Genomic DNA, 16932 nt, shown 5'->3' with positions numbered 1-16932 from the left:
GTCATTACCTCCTCTAGGAATCTCACCTGGATTCCCTGGCCTTTGTAGATAATTTTGCATGTATAGCTCTTAAAAGGAGGGCACAATCAATTTTATACCATTCCAGGACAATACAGGTTACCCCACTATCTGAAAGTAGAATGCTCCTATGAAACCTTTCGCAAGTAGAAATAGCATAAAGTGAAGAAGCAATGACCAATAATTTATACGGGAAAACTTACAAGCATTTCCAGACGCAAAAAATAACCTCTAGAAGACTTTTCTGATTCCTTAGGATGCATCTTGTTAATGGATACACAAAATAAGTTGAGATGAAGCACAGATACTCACACAGTTCAAAGCGATGGTGGCTTGGTGCTGAGCGTAGTTGCCAGGGGAGCAGAGCCGCACTCACTGCTCTGGGCGCGGGCTTCCTCTGGAACAGCTCTCTGCAAAACAAACACGGAACGTTATTTTCATGTCACCTTTTTTCATAAAGTGAAAATCCTCTTTGGATTTCCCTTGATTAACGAAAACAGGTACTAATGTAGGTCTTTCATAAAAGTGAACAGCATAAGGTGAACTTCTGAAAAGCAGGGAATACCTGTATATGTAAATATTGTTATAAATTTAATATTTTATATAAATAAAATTATTTGTTGACTAGCATCCCATATAAATGACTTACCTGTAAATACCAATGGGAGTATACTTCCTTTAATAAATGATATATTATTAACATTTTCCATGTCAGTAAATACTTGGCTTCGTACTTCTTTACGGCTACAGCTTCTGTTGCTTATCGTATGTATTTATTATAGTCAATATTTCTTTGAATGGTACTTATTTCCCTATCCTTCAGTATTTAAATTTCTGTCTTTTCCTATAGATTGAACAGATTGCAAGGTCCTTGTTAGTAGCCATTTAAGTTTTGGTGGGAGGTAGTTGTCCATGGATAGCTTGTTTTCTGCACACATTGAAAGCGGTGGCACTAACAGCCTTGATCCTGGGCTTTCTTAAGGATGTTTGCACAGTGAACTGCCTAGGAAGAGAGTGGTTTCCTCCAGAGCAGAGGGTCGGCCTGATTACTGCCCATATACCAAGGATAATGTCCCCCTCCAGAGCAAAGGTCAGGCAGGTTTGCTTGCAACCCATTATAAAATATTTGGGTTTCCTAGGCTCAGAGTTTTTGGACTATGACTCAAACCTCGTGGAACTTGGGGAGTGAGTGGAACTGATGTAAATAGAAATCTCAAGTCCACTTGCTGTGCTATGAGTAGCAAAGTCCACTGTCTCAGATTCAGTTGTCTACTTTACCAGATCCATCAAACTGTGGCAAGCTCAGTTGTCAGCCTGCAAGTAGGGTTAAACCTCAGACCCTTCACAGTTTATCTCTCAGTGCTTACTGTCATTATTGTTAACAAAACTAGAGTTTACTGTGGCCTATTACATGTATTTTTTCTTTCAGTTGTCTCACAGTTATGAGTAGCATGTTATTTCCCCATTTTATAGATGAGTGAATTGAATGGAGATGTAAATAACTTGCCAAGATCACATCATCAGGTCAAACCCAGGTCTTTGGAGTCCCAAGGATGAAACTTGCATATCGCCTCAAAGTGGCTTAATGTATAAATCATCCTTAGGAGTTCAGTAATGTAAGTGGGCCAATTTCTTAACATGAATGAGTACTTTGGTTTAAACAAAATAAACACAGGGGAGGGGAGATATTTATGGGTCATGAGGCCTTTACCTCATAACCTCATACTCCTCAAATCAGATGATAGGAGACCGGAACTGAATATGTGTACTCAGTCTAGCTGAGAGGAACAGAATACAACTGTATGGGCATATAATCTACAAAGGACATAAATTGATCTCAGGGCTCTTGTAGTTCTGTTAGGGAGGTGAAATTCACCCATAAGAAGCAATTAGAAGGTAAGACAGTATTTAATTAAGGTCCACACTGAATAGTCAAGCAATAAGTAAGTTATGAGTAGAGAGAGGAGAGATCAATGAGGGCTTGGTTCATTTGGGAGAGATTCATGGAGGAGGCAGGACTTCAGCAGAGCCTGCAGGAAGGGGGAGTCAGTTCCAGGTGGGGTCTAGCAGCTGAAGGAAAAAGTCAAGGAGAAAGTAACACACTTGCTATGTGTTCTAGGAGAAAGTACTTTCTGTGTCTTTCTCCATATATGAAAAGAACAGTCTGCGGTTCTGGGTCTTTTAAAAAAATCACAAGATAAAACCACTGGAAAAAAAAAATTCCAAAACATACTCACACAAAGAAACAAAACCCACCATGACATTTTCCCATTTGCACTTAACTCAGAGTTTGGGGGCCTTTTTTCCTGGTGTGGATGTTGCCACAGGCTCCTGACATTCTTAACTTGATTGGATCCCTGCAGTGCCGTCTACTTCAGACTACCTTTCTCAGACCACTTGAAAGTTTTTCGATTTATTCAGCAGAATATATCAGCCTGTCAGCTTTGGAGAGCTGGTAGCTGCAGAAGATATATCTTCCCTCTGCAGGTGGCACTGGCTGCCAATTTTTCTTTGGGGTGAGCTCTTGTCCCGAAGAGGCCCTCTGTGGTTTGAGTACCCGTCACATTTGAGTTGATCCCCTTCTCTGTCTACTGCTCTATCTGGATAATGGCCATACCTGCTGTGTGTGCGTGGAGAGAGGAGTCTGTGTGTTATTTCTTTACTTCGTGATTAGCAAATTACTTTTTGCCTAAATCGGGTCATTCCATCTCTTTTTTTCTTGCCTGAGCAATTTATCTGCCTCTCTCATTTCCTAGATGTTGATATCAATGTCACTTTCCTTCAGATGGTGTCCCTGGAGTTCCTGAAGGTCCTGCTACCTGTCTTCCCTTTGATTATTCACTGCCCACTCTGCAGCATGGCTTCTCTCTCCTCCTGCCGTCCCTCCTCATCGCATGAAGCAATCTGGCTCAGCTGAGCTGCCATGAGCCTTCCCCTCTGGGCTGCAGTGAGGAAGCAGAAAGATTTCCTCTGGGATTGTAAGAGACTTTCAGAAGGTGACTCCATTTACTCTTGATAGCGTGTGACAGAGCCTGAAGGCAAAACATATCCACTGCTCTCAATTATAAGTGGACTTTATAAGGTGATACTGACATCAGAAGTAATAATGGAAGAAGGAAAGGATTTCTCTTTTGTGTCTGGATATTCCTCTTCTGCTCTTCCTTTGCTCTTTCTGAATGTTGATGTCTTTTATCTCTTTGCATAGCAAAAGAATGTTGCTATGTAAAAAGAAAAAATGGAAAAGTCCAGAAAGGGTCGTTGATTCCTTTTCCCCTATTTCAAGGGGGGAGGGCCCTCAAGAATCTCAGACAGATGGGTTTTGAGGCTATTTATAGGTGTCTTAAAAAACAGGCAGCATGAGGAGAATCTGGCTTATGGTGGGATAGGGCTGTATTTAACAAGTAACAGCAGTAATGAGGATTGTACACTGTTAATAAAACAGCTAAGGAAAGGACTAGAGAATTATGGTAGCTAATGGTCTGAAGAACATTTACTATAAACCTGATTTTATGATACATTTTAGAAGAACACTTTGATCATAAATATTCACTCTCTCCTGACATGTTGCACATAAAGTCTGATCCCAGGAACATTTAAAAAAATATCTTTAGAAATTATAGGAGACAAAAGGTAGCTTTCATATGCAAAGGGAGTTCTCTTAGGTTTTGCCACCCTTGGTGTAGGCATCCTCGATCAAATTATTTCTACTAAAGATTTATCCTCTGGGAAACTCATAGAAAAGTGAAAAGGTCAACTCACTGAGAATATTTTAACTTCTATAAAAGGATGAGACATTTGATTGCATGGTAAGTGGCTCACAGGTGTCTTGTTTTTAGATTCATTATAATCACAAGGAGTTTTTGCTATTTCTAGAGTTAAAGTGTTTGGTATTTTAGTCATGCCATCTTTTTCCTTTTTTTTCTTTTACTCAGAGGTGATGGCAACCATTATCTCAATATTCCTTGGAAGTGTTAATATTAGTGAAAACTCCTTTACCCCACCCCAGGTACTGTGGACTGAGAGGTAATTTCAAGCGTGGCCAGGGAAACAGTGAAGAGACATTTTCCTGCTAATACTTCCTGAGTTCCTCAGGGCATATTTTAATCCGGGATTAAATTAGCCATAGCTTCCCTTAAACCAGAAACAGACAGGAGAACCTAATGGTGTTGCAACTCAAGTTGCTGCTTTTCTTAGATCTCCGGAGCAATTCCTTACTCAGTCTGAATAGGCAATGAGGAAATGTCTTGAAGAAGGGAAGATGAAGATATTTAGAACTTTTAAGTTCTCTTTAAGTCAAATCTTCAGTATTATTTGTTGCTTTGTATGTACTCCCAAAACATGAAGCTCACTTATATTCAGAATAAATATGAAAATAGAAAAACACATTCCAACAGTATGTGTGTGTGTGTGTACTGCTGGTCACACAAGTAAATATATGTATGTATGTATATATATATATATATATATACCTTATTTGTGGATTACTTGGTATTTTCTTTTTTTTTTTTGTAGGTAATTATTTTTTATTGAAGGGTAGTTGACAGACAGTATTACATTACATTAGTTTCAGGTGTACAACACAGTGATTCAACATTTATATACATGATAATTCTAGGTACCAGCTATCACCATACCAAGTTGTTACAATATTTTGACTATATTCCTTATGCTATACATTACATCCCGGTTACTTATTTATTTTACAATTGGAAGTGTATACTTTTTTTGTGTGTGTGAGGGCATATCTCATACTTATTGATCAAATGGTTGTTAACAACAATAAAATTCTGTATAGGGGAGTCAATGCTCAATGCACAATCATTAATCCACCCCAAGCCTAATTTTCGTCAGTCTCCAATCTTCTGAAGCATAACAAACAAGTTTTTACATGGAGAACAAATTCCTACATAGTGAATAAGTTACATGGTGAACAGTACAAGGGCAGTCATCACAGAAACTTTCAGTTTTGCTCATGCATTATAAACTATAAAGAATCAGTTCAAATATGAATATTCATTTGGTTTTTATACTTGATTTATATGTGGATACCACATTTCTCTCTTTATTATTATTATTTTTAATAAAATGCTGAAGTGGTAGGTAGATACAAGATAAAGGTAGAAAACATAGTTTAGTGTTGTAAGAGAGCAAATGTAGATGATCAGGTGTGTGCCTGTAGACTATGTGTTAATCCAAGCTAGACGAGGGCAATAAAACATCCACGGATGCAGAAGATTTCTCTCAGAACAGGAGGGGTGAGGTTCTAAGCCTCACCTCTGTTGATCCCCAATTTCTCACCTGATGACCCCCCTGCAACTGTGCCTGTCTTAGGTTGTTCCTCCCTTGAGGAATCTTACCAGTCTCTGGCTAACCAGTCATCTTCCGGGGCCATACAGGGAAATGTAAAGGTGGAAAGTAAGAGAGAAGCCTTATTGTTTGAAATGGTTAGCTTTTTACTTCTTTGCATATTTATGCCCTGTAGCTTCTATGCCCAGCATTTGTCTTGAGGTATCTTTACCACTTGGAAGAATTATGATACTCGGTAAATTTGATATGCGGCACGAATTCTATTTAAGGGTTGTAATTAGGAAGGAAGAAAAAAAGCTATAGAAGTAGCAGGCGGAAGAAAACATGGGAAGATTGATTATTTCTTTGACATATCTTCTTGTAGAGTAACTTCAGCATGTATAGGTTTTAAGCTACTACTTAAATTGCACACACACATTAACATAATAGGAGTACAGTTACATAACCAAAGCATACCTGTAATTACCAGCCATCTCCAGTGAAACCAAGAAAACCAGTTAGGCACCTTAGGCATTTGTGAAAACTTATCTATGATATGGTGGATATTGTGCAACTGAACTTGAACAGTCTGAGAGAAATCAGACAAATTAAAACAACCCATTCCTGGGGAATGTTCATATCCCATATGTTATTTTAACAGTAAATAGTCTGTAGTTGTAAGATTTTGGAGCGCTACAAGTTGCACTTCTCCGAATTCTTGGTTGAGTTCCAACAGTATAGATCCAGTCAAATTTGTTGTTTTACTGTATGCACAGGCCAGCTTAGATATCTCCTTCCTCATTACCATGGCAAGTCCAGGAACTGGTGGGATGAGTGCATCTACAGCTGTAGCAGTGCGTGGATCTTTGATGGGGATTTTTGATGATCATCTTCTGGCATGAGTCTTCCAGAGAGTGCTGATGTTGGAAGTTCTTTTTCATATCGTATGTTAGTTCATTTCCAGGGTAGCCCAATTAGGCTTTGATCCTCTGTATAAACACAAACAGACCCTTTGCCTACACTTTTATATGCCCTTTATACCCTTGTGTAGAACTCATTGGAGGTTACCACACAGGAACTGCCCTTTTTTTTTTTTTTTGTATCACTAATCTACACTTACATGACGAATATTATGTTTACTAGGCTCTCCCCTATTCCAGGTCCCCCGTATAAACCCCTTTAACAGTCACTGTCCATCAGCATAGCAAAATGTTGTAGAATCCCTACTTGCCTTCTCTGTGTGGTACAGCCCTCCCTTTTCTCCTACCCCCCCATGCATGCTAATCTTAATATCCCCCTACTTCTCCCCCCCTTATCCCTCCCTACCCACCCATCATCCCCAGTCCCTTTCCCTTTGGTATCTGTTAGTCCATTCTTGAGTTCTGTGATTCTGCTGCTGTTTTGTTTCTTCAGTTTTTCCTTTGTTCTTATATTCCACAGATAAGTGAAATCATTTGGTATTTCTCTGCTTGGCTTGTTTCACTGAGCATAATACCCTCCAGCTCCATCCATGTTGCTGCAAACGGTTGGATTTGCCCTTTTCTTATGGCTGAGTAGTATTCCATTGTGTATATGTACCACATCTTCTTTATCCATTCATCTATCGATGGACATTTAGGTTGCTTCCAATTCTTGGCTATTGTAAATAGTGCTGCGATAAACATAGGGGTGCACTGATCTTTCTCATACTTGATTGCTGCATTCTTAGGGTAAATTCCTAGGAGTGCAATTCCTGGGTCAAATGGTAGGTCTGTTTTGAGCATTTTGATGTACCTCCATACTGCTTTCCACAATGGTTGAACTAACTTACATTACCACCAGCAGTGTAGGAGGGTTCCCCTTTCTCCACAACCTCGCCAACATTTGTTGTTCTCTGTCTTTTGGATGGCAGCCATCCTTACTGGTGTGAGGTGATACCTCATTGTAGTTTTAATTTGCATTTCTCTGATAATTAGCGATGTGGAGCATCTTTTCATGTGTCTGTTGGCCATCTGTATTTCTTTTTTGGAGAACTGTCTGTTCAGTTCCTCTGCCCATTTTTTAATTGAGTTATTTGTTTTTTGTTTGTTGAGGCGTGTGAGCTCTTTATATATTCTGGACGTCAAGCCTTTATCGGATGTGTCATTTTCAAATATATTCTCCCACACTGTAAGGTTCCTTTTTGTTCTATTGATGGTGTCTTTTGCTGTACAGAAGCTTTTCAGCTTAATATAGTCCCACTTATTCATTTTCGCTGTTGTTTTCCTTGCCTGGGGAGATATGTTCAAGAAGAGGTCACTCATGTTTATGTCTAAGAGGTTTTTGCCTATGTGTTCTTCCAACAGTTTAATGGTTTCATGACTTACATTCAGGTCTTTGATCCATTTTGAGTTTACTTTTGTATATGGGGTTAGACAATGGTCCAGTTTCATTCTTCTACATGTAGCTGTCCAGTTTTGCCAGCACCATCTGTTGAAGAGACTGTCATTTTGCCATTGTATGTCCATGGCTCCTTTATCAAATATTAATTGACCATATATGTCAGAGTTAATTTCTAGATTGTCTAGTCTGCTCCATTGGTCTGTGGCTCTGCTCTTGTGCCAGTACCAAATTGTCTTGATTACTATGGCTTTATAGTAGAGTTTGAAGTTGGGGCGTGAGATCCCCCCTACTTTATTCTTCTTTCTCAGGATTGCTTTGGCTATTCAGGGTCTTTGGTGTTTCCATATGAATTTTTGAATTATTTGTTCCAGTTCATTGAAGAATGTTGCTGGTAGTTTCATAGGGATTGCATCAAATATGTATATTGCTTTGGACAGGATGGCCATTTTGACTATATTAATTCTTCCTAGCCACGAGCATGGGATGAGTTTCCATCTGTTAGTGTCCCCTTTAATTTCTCTTAAGAGTGACTTGTAGTTTGCAGAGTATAAGTCTTTCACTTCCTTGGTTAGGTTTATTCCTAGGTATTTTATTTTTTTTGATGCAATTGTGAATGGAGTTCTTTTCCTGATTTCTCTTTCTGTTGGTTCATTGTTAGTGTATAGGAAAGCCACAGATTTCTGTGTGTTTATTTTGAATCCTGCAACTTTGCTGTATTCCGATATCAGTTCTAGTAGTTTTGGGGTGGAGTCTTTAGGGTTTTTTATGAACAGTATCATGTCATTTGCAAATAGTGACAGTTTAACTTCTTCTTTACCAATCTGGATTCCTTGTATTTCTTTGTTTTGTCTGATTGCCGTGGCTAGGACCTCCAGTACTATGTTAAATAACAGTGGGGAGAGTGGGCATCCCTGTCTAGTTCCCGATCTCAGAAGAAAAGCTTTCAGCTTCTTGCTGTTCAATATAATGTTGGCTGTGGGTTTATCATAAATGGCCTTTATTATGTTGAGGTACTTGCCCTCTATTCCCATTTTGCTGAGAGTTTTTATCATGAATGGATGTTGAACTTTGTCAAATGCTTTTTCAGCATCTATGGAGATGATCATGTGGTTTTTGTATTTCCTTTGTTGATGTGGTGGATGATGTTGATGGACTTTCGAATGTTGTAACATCCTTGCATCCCTGGGATGAATCCCACTTCGTCATGGTGTATGATCCTTTTGATGTATTTTTGAATTCGGTTTGCTAATATTTTGTTGAGTATTTTTGCATCTACGTTCATCAGGGATATTGGTCTGTTAGTTTTCTTTTTTGGTGAGGTGTTTGCCTGGTTTTGGTATTAGGGTGATGTTAACTTCATAGAATGAGTTTGGGGGTATCCCCTCCACCTCTATTTTTTAGAAAAATCTAAGGAGAATGGGTATTATGTCTTCCCTGTATGTCTGATAAAATTCTGAGGTAAATCCATCTGGCCCAGGGGTTTTGTTCTTTGGTAGTTTTTTGATTACCGCTTCAATTTCATTGCTGTTAATTGGTCTGTTTAGATTTTCTGTTTCTTTCTGGGTCAATCGTGGAAGGTTGTATTTTTCTAGGAAGCTGTCCATTTCTCCTAGGTTTTCCAGCTTGTTAGCATATAGGTTCTCATAGTATTCTCTAATAATTCTTTGTATTTCTGTGGGGTCCGTCGTGATTTTTCCGTTCTTGTTTCTGATACTGTTGATTTGTGTTGACTCTCTTTTCCTCTTAATAAGTCTGGCTAGAGGCTTATCTATTTTGTTTATTTTCTCGAAGAACCAGCTCTTGGTTTCATTGATTTTTGCTATTGTTTTATTCTTCTCAATTTTATTTATTTCTTCTCTGATCTTTATTATGTCCCTCCTTCTGCTGACCTTAGGCCTCATTTGTTCTTCTTTTTCCAATTTCGATAGTTGTGACATTAGACCGTTCATTTGGGATTGCTCTTCCTTTTTTAAATATGCTTGGATTGCTATATACTTTCCTCTTAAGACTGCTTTTGCTGCGTCCCACAGAAGTTGGGGCTTAGTGTTGTTGTCATTTGTTTCCATATATTGCTGGATCTCCATTTTGATTTGGTCATTGATCCATTGATTATTTAGGAGCGTGTTGTTAAGCCTCCATGTGTTTGTGAGCCTCTTTGCTTTATTTGTACAGTTTATTTCTAGTTTTATGCCTTTGTGGTCTGAAAAGTTGGTTGGTAGGATTTCAATCTTTTGGAATTTTCTAGGCTCTTTTTGTGGCCTAGTATGTGGTCTATTCTGGAGAATGTTCCATGTGCACTGGAGAAGAATGTATATCCTGTTGCTTTTGGATGTAGAGTTCTATAGATGTCTATTAGGTCCATCTGCTCTACTGTGTTGTTCAGTGCTTCCGTGTCCTTACTTATTTTCTGCCAGTGGATCTATCCTTTGGGGTGAGTGGTGTGTTGAAGTCTCCTAGAATGAATGCATTGCAGTGTATTTCCCCCTTTAGTTCTGTTAGTATTTGTTTCACATATGCTGGTGCTCCTGTGTTGGGTGCATATATATTTAGAATGGTTACATCCTCTTGTTGGACTGCGCCCTTTATCATTATGTAGTGTCCGTTATCTCTTGTTACTTTCTTTGTTTTGAAGTGTATTTTGTCTGATATTAGTACTGCAACCCCTGCTTTCTTCTCACTGTTGTTTGCTTGAAATATGTTTTTCTATCCCTTGACTTTTAGTCTGTACATGTCTTTGGGTTTGAGGTGAGTTTCTTGTAAGCAGCATATAGATGAATCTTGCTTTTTTATCCATTCTCTTACTCTATGTCTTTCGATTGGTGCATTCAGCCCATTAACATTTAGGGCGATTATTGAAAGATATGTACCTATTGCCATTGCAGGCTTTAAATTCGTGGTTACCAAAGGTTCTAGGTTAGCTTGTTTACTACCTTACTGTCTAACTTAACTCACTTATTGAGCTATTATAAGCACAGTCTGATGATTATTTCTCTACCCGCTTATTCCTCTCCTCCATTCTTCATATGTTGGGTGTTCTGTTCTGTGCTCTTTTTAGGAGTGCTCCCATCTACAGCAGTCCCTCTAAGACACCCTGTAGAGGTGGTTTGTGGGAGGCAAATTCCCTCAACTTTTGCTTGTCTGGGAATTGTTTAATCCCTCCTTCATATTTAAATGATAATCGTGCTGGATACAGTATCCTTGGTTCAAGGCCCTTCTGTTTCATTGCATTAAATATATCATGCCATTCTCTTCTGGCCTATAAGGTTTCTGTTGAGAAGTCTGATGATAGCCTGATGGGTTTTCCTTTATAGGTGACCTTTTTCTCTCTAGCTGCCTTTAAACTCTTTCTTTGTCCTTTATCTTTGCCATTTTAATTATTATGTGTCTTGGTGTTGTCCTCCTTGGATCCTTTCTGTTGGGGGTTCTGTGTATTTCCGTGGTCTGTTTGATAATTTCCTCCCCCAGTTTGGGGAAGTTTTCAGCAATTATTTCTTCTAAGATACTTTCCATCTCTTTTCCTCTCTGTTCTTCTTCTGGGACCCCTATAATACGGATATTGTTCCTTTTGGGTTGGTCACACAGTTCTCTTAATATTGTTTCATTCCTGGAGATCCTTTTATCTCTCTCTATGTCACCTTCTATGCATTCCTGTTCTCTGGTTTCAATTCCATCAATGGCCTCTTGCATCCTATCCATTCTGCTTATAAACCCTTCCAGAGTTTGTTTCATTTCTGTAATCTCCTTTCTGGCATCTGTGATCTCCCTCTGGACTTCATCCCATTTCTCTTGCGTATTTCTCTGCATCTCTGTCAGCATGTTTATGATTCTTATTTTGAATTCTTTGTCAGGAAGACTGGTTAGGTCTGTCTCCTTCTCTGGCGTTGTCTTTGTGATCTTTGTCTGCCTGTAGCCTTTTCATGGTGATAGGAATAGTTTGCAGAGCTGGGACGAGTGATGGCTGGAAGAACTTCCCTTCTTGTTGGTTTGTGGCCCTCCTCTCCTGGGAGAACAGTGACCTCTAGTGGCTTGTGCTGGGCAGCTGCGTGCAGACAGGGTTTCTGCTTCCTGCCTGCCTGCTATGGAGTTTATCTCCACTGTTGCTGTGGGTGTGGCCTGGTTCTGGCCTCTGCTCCAATGTGGTGGAGTCGCGTTGGAGGGGGAGCGGCCTGGAGGCTATTTATCTCCATAAGGGGCCTCCCTGCTCCTGCAGCCCAGGGGTTAGGGTGCCCAGAGATCCCCAGATTCCCTACCTCTGGTTTAAGTGTCCCACCCTGCCCCTTTAAGACTTCCAAAAAGCAGCTGCGAAAACAAAACAACGACCACACACACAAAAAAAATTTAAATTAAAAAAAAAAAATTTTTTTTAATTAAAAAAAAAAAAAAGTGGCCGCTCGTTTTTCTTTGTTCTCCGGCGCCAGCCTCAGGCATCTGCTAACCAGTCTTGCTGCCCTGTTTCCCTAGTATTGGGGGCCCTATCCCTTTAAGACTTCCAAAAAGCGCTCACCAGAACAAAACAGCAAAAAAAAAATGGTCGCGCGCTTTTCTGGTGTCCTCCGGCGCCAGGCCACCGGTGCCCGCTCACTGTTCTTGCTGCCCTGTTTCCCTAGCATCCAGGGCCCCCTGGGCATATACTGTGTCTGCACTCTGGCCCGGATGGCTGGGGCTGGGTGTTCGGCAGTCCTGGGCTCCGTCTCCCTCCCGCTCTGCCTATTCTTCTTCCGCCGGGAGCTGGGGGGATGGGCGCTCGGGTCCCGCTGGGCCGGGGCTTGTATCTTACCCCCTTCGTGTGGTGCTGGGTTCTCTCAGGTGTGGATGTGGTCTGGATATTGTCCTGTGTCCTCTGGTCTTTATTCTAGGAATGGTTGTCTTTGTTATATTTTCATAGATATATGTGGTTTTGGGAGGAGATTTCCGCTGCTCTACTTACGCCATCTTCCGCCCCTCCTACTTGGTATTTTCTATCTCTTCTTTCTGCCATTTTTGTAGGTCAATGATCTATAAACTATTCTAACAATGCATCTGTTCGTAAGATATTTTTAGTATGTACTCCCCAAATATATTTATATTTGCTTGTATAGTAAATGCATTTACCATTTACTAATATATTATGTGTATTAAAAAACATACACAGACATAAATACAAAGTAAGCCAAGCATAAAGAAATAACTTAGGATATTTTAAATATCTTGCCAATCAATAATAGTATCATTTGTTAATAGTTTATAGCACTACGAAAAGTTAAGACAGGTACTTTAAATGTAAATGCATATTTTAATTAACCTTTTTTGATAAATTCTACTTATTTTTGGTGACCAGATTACTATTTTCATTTTATCAGGAAAGTTTCTTAAAAGGAGTAGGAGAAGTATCAGCTCTGCAGTTTTACTATTCACCCACATTTACATCATTATTGCATTTAGTCTGTGGTCTTGACAGTAGTACTTTCATACTACTTGTCTAGTTTGCAAGAATTCTTTTGCTAAAACTGGAAAAAAATTGGTAAATCTACATAGTCACACTTCAAGTCCACTATGTTCACTACACTATAAGCAACCAAACAGGTGAGGCACCACTTTTAATCCCTTGACATTGGGGAGCAGCTCTTTTTCCCTCAAGATAGCTCATTTCCTATTCATTACAGTGACCATTTGCTACATGGATGGACAAGAATGTGTGTATTTGTTTTTTAAGTACTAGATGATTGATAAAGTTTAATTTTCTTTTTTATGAGAATAAATCGAACTTTAGTATTTTTTCTCAGCTCCTGTGGATTGCCTTGTGTACCCCCTGGTGGGGGGACACCATCTCAGAGAGCACTACTTTTGATAATGTAATAGAGCTGATAACCAAAAACAACTATTTACAAAACAAGTTTTGTTTTATGGTAACGGATATAGAGCAGAGCAGAGTATCACAGTCCAGATCACTGATTAAGTCCTCAGCAAGCTAGCTATGATTTCAGTGGCTGTTAAAAATCACCACATTTGACTCAGCTACTCTGTATGAATTCCATTAAGGACAACTTTTTAGGGAAGAGAAGTCCAACAATGAAGATCTAATTAAGCTGTTTAAAATACAGGTTAACTCAAATGTGCATTCGTCAAGGTGCAGTGTTAAACCCATTCAGTAACATCTACGAGAAATGCTGTCAATCTCTTATGGGTCTAACGTGCACAGATAAAATAAAATACTGACCTGAACTTGTGAACTACAAGGTTATTTTAATGAAGGTACAGCTACAAATGCTCTGAGACAGCTGAAACATTTACTATTCACTAATTTAACTGATATTAGAAGACTGGTTCAAGAAAAATGGGCATAAAATAAATTAAGGATGTTATTTTGAAGAGAGAGAACATCTAAAACAAAACTTGGTATTACTACCCCTTGATTTTAGATTGCTAAAAAGACACTGTTCTGTGTAGCTGTAGGACTGGAATTCCTTTGTAAGCACTTTCTTAAAACCTTAGGGTGTCATATATTTAACACTGGGAAAGACAGAAATGGCTTCTCCTAATCCAGGGATAAATATGAGACAGACTCTTCTATTTTTGTCCCTAAATATTTTGTACTTGCCTCTAACTTTTGAAGCATAAGCCATAGGGGAAGCTGTGTGTTACAGGTGCCCAGAGGCCCTCTGATGCTATTTGCAGGAACAACTGATGTTAAAATCATCTTCAGATTACGATTTAGGAATTTCTGAGATATATCTTAACTATTCAAGTTTATTTGTACAAAAAAGACTAGCATCAGGAGGTGTAACTTCCTAGGACAGAAATCTGTTAAGTTTTTATCCTAAGTCTCTTTTTGTGTCATTGTGTAAAATCAGCAAGTGTACTTGGATACAATGAAGACTCTTTCTCATCCTCAAAAGCTTCCTCGTAATAACATTCTCTCTGACTTATGTTGTAGAGCTTAGGCATTAAAAACGTGGATGTATTCTATTCACATTATATATCCCATGGACATCAAGAGGATCTTGAATTATGTCACAATAATTGAAGGATTTTCAATTATTTTGAACTTAGAATCACCTCTGTTTTCTTTTTTTGCCAATTTTCTATATTCAGCTCTTGTGCCTTTAGCATTAAAAAAAATTGTATCAAAATCTATTAATGCTTACTATGACTTTTGTATAAATGGTGATAAAAAATTTCCCCCTAAATCAATTCAAATTGTTATGAAACTACTGTATGAACTACTATACAAATGGAGAATGTGTTTGACTTTCCAAAACTGAGGCTTCACTAATAGGCTTATATTTATTATTTATCAGTAGTAAAACTTGAGAAATGTCCAAGAATCCTCAGATTCTGGAAATTGCTGGAAATATGAAGGAAATTAAAAGTCTTTTACCACGTACAGAATATAACCAATTATAGTATCTTGGTATGGTAACAGCATTCAGTAATGCACAATTATTAGGTCACTAATGTGACTTACCAATATAAGACTATATATCAATTATATTCCAACAAAAATAAACAAAAGTCTTACAGAGGGTTCTTATTATCTATATCTAATAATTCTCTTGTTTGTAGTTTACAGGTTCTGTGGAGACTTTTCAATTTTTTTTTATTAAGGTATCATTGATATACAATCTTATGAAGGTTTCACATGAGCAACATGGTGGTTATTACATTCACCCATATTATCAAGTCCGCCATCACACCCCATTGCAGTCACTGCCCATCAGCAAAGTAAGATGCTATAGAGTCTTCTCTGTGCTGTACTGCCTTCCCCGTGACCCCCCACTACATTATGTGTGTTAATCATAATGCCCCTTAATCCCCTTCTCCCTCCCTCCCCACCAAACCCTCCCCACCCCCTTCCCTTTGGTAACTACTAGTTTCTTCTTGGACAGACTTTTCAATTTTAATGGTAAAATATAGTAGTTGAAAGCATGGTTGACCATCAGAATTATGGTGGGTGGGGAGTAAGATCTCCAGCTCCACCCTCAGAAATTCTGATTAAATGTATGCTGGTGGGAGTATCTTAAAACTATCTCCAAGTGATTCTAGTAATGAGCTATAGATTTGGATACATATAGGGGTAGTCAGATTTTCTACTACAACAATTAAAAGGGGGAAAAACACAAACTGATGGCTTTAGAAGGGCAGAAGTTCAGGCAATTATGGTATCAATACATGTAGTAGAGGATACTTGCTTCAAAAGGCTTGCTGCTTATTACAATATTCCTGGCAAAAACGATGTGATTTTGTTCCCCAGTGACAGCCACAGCCCTCGCAAAGAGAACTAGAGGAAAGCCTCCCCTTTCTGATCCTGGTGGGCCGTGGGCAGGAAGACAGAGGGAGATGGGGAAGTCTGGCAACAGGGTGTCTCATTCCTTCCCTCCATTAAACTTTTATGTGGAGGAGCTTTACTTTGGTTCAACCAAATAGTTGCAGGAAGCAACCCAGGGATCCTCACCAGCCCCTCCGGACTTACTATGAAGACTGCAGGGATTTAGAGTTCCAGCCCTCAGCTCAGGGCCACAGTTTAGCATCACGCAAGTGGAATGGAATAAACCCAAGAGAACAGTAGGACATATAACAGGAGGTTATAATTCAACTTTTGGGAATAAGTAAAAATTACTATATGTGAAACTCCAAATAAAAGTGATCAATTACCAGACATACATTTACAAAACAACAATACCAAATTTTACACTTCATGGGCCTCTCATTTACCTCAAGGAAAGTGGACATAGGAAGGTTGTTGAGGAGGGTAAAGGGATGTGTGTGGGGGGAACGGGGTTGTTTCCGTCTCCCTCACTTCAAGGTCAGTTTGGGAGGAAGATTCAATGGGACCATTCAGAGTCTGAAATGCATTTTCAGCACTTGAGTACTGTAGAGAAACGCTGTGTGTGACAGCCAGTTAGAACTGGCTAACATCCCTAGAATACATGAATGTTTCCCATTGTGGGAAGGAAATTTTGCCCAGAATTGGAAGGATGAATGGTCTTTTAACAGTGAGTGACCAGATTAAATGAGCCATTGTAAAAGCCAGGGACTCAGGAAGGGCAGTGGCCCACATGCCAACAGGGCCGAAATGGAGGTTTTCAGTGAAGGCAATCTCCAAGGAGCCCATGAGACTCCCTGTTTGGAAGGGTCAGTGTTAAACACCATCCCCGGAAGACCCCCTCGCCAGACAACAATGGTATCTTCCACTGTCGGTGCCTTTTCCCTTAACCTTTCTCCCTCTGGGCCCAATTTTGGAGAGTTGTAAATCTTGCTCATTAAACCGATGGAAGAAAAGAAGATTAA

Source organism: Manis pentadactyla, chromosome 16 (assembly GCF_030020395.1).
Source record: "Manis pentadactyla isolate mManPen7 chromosome 16, mManPen7.hap1, whole genome shotgun sequence".
Taxonomy (NCBI): domain Eukaryota; kingdom Metazoa; phylum Chordata; class Mammalia; order Pholidota; family Manidae; genus Manis; species Manis pentadactyla.
The sequence above is the reverse complement of the archived record's forward strand: the minus strand, read 5'-3'. Positions refer to the sequence as shown.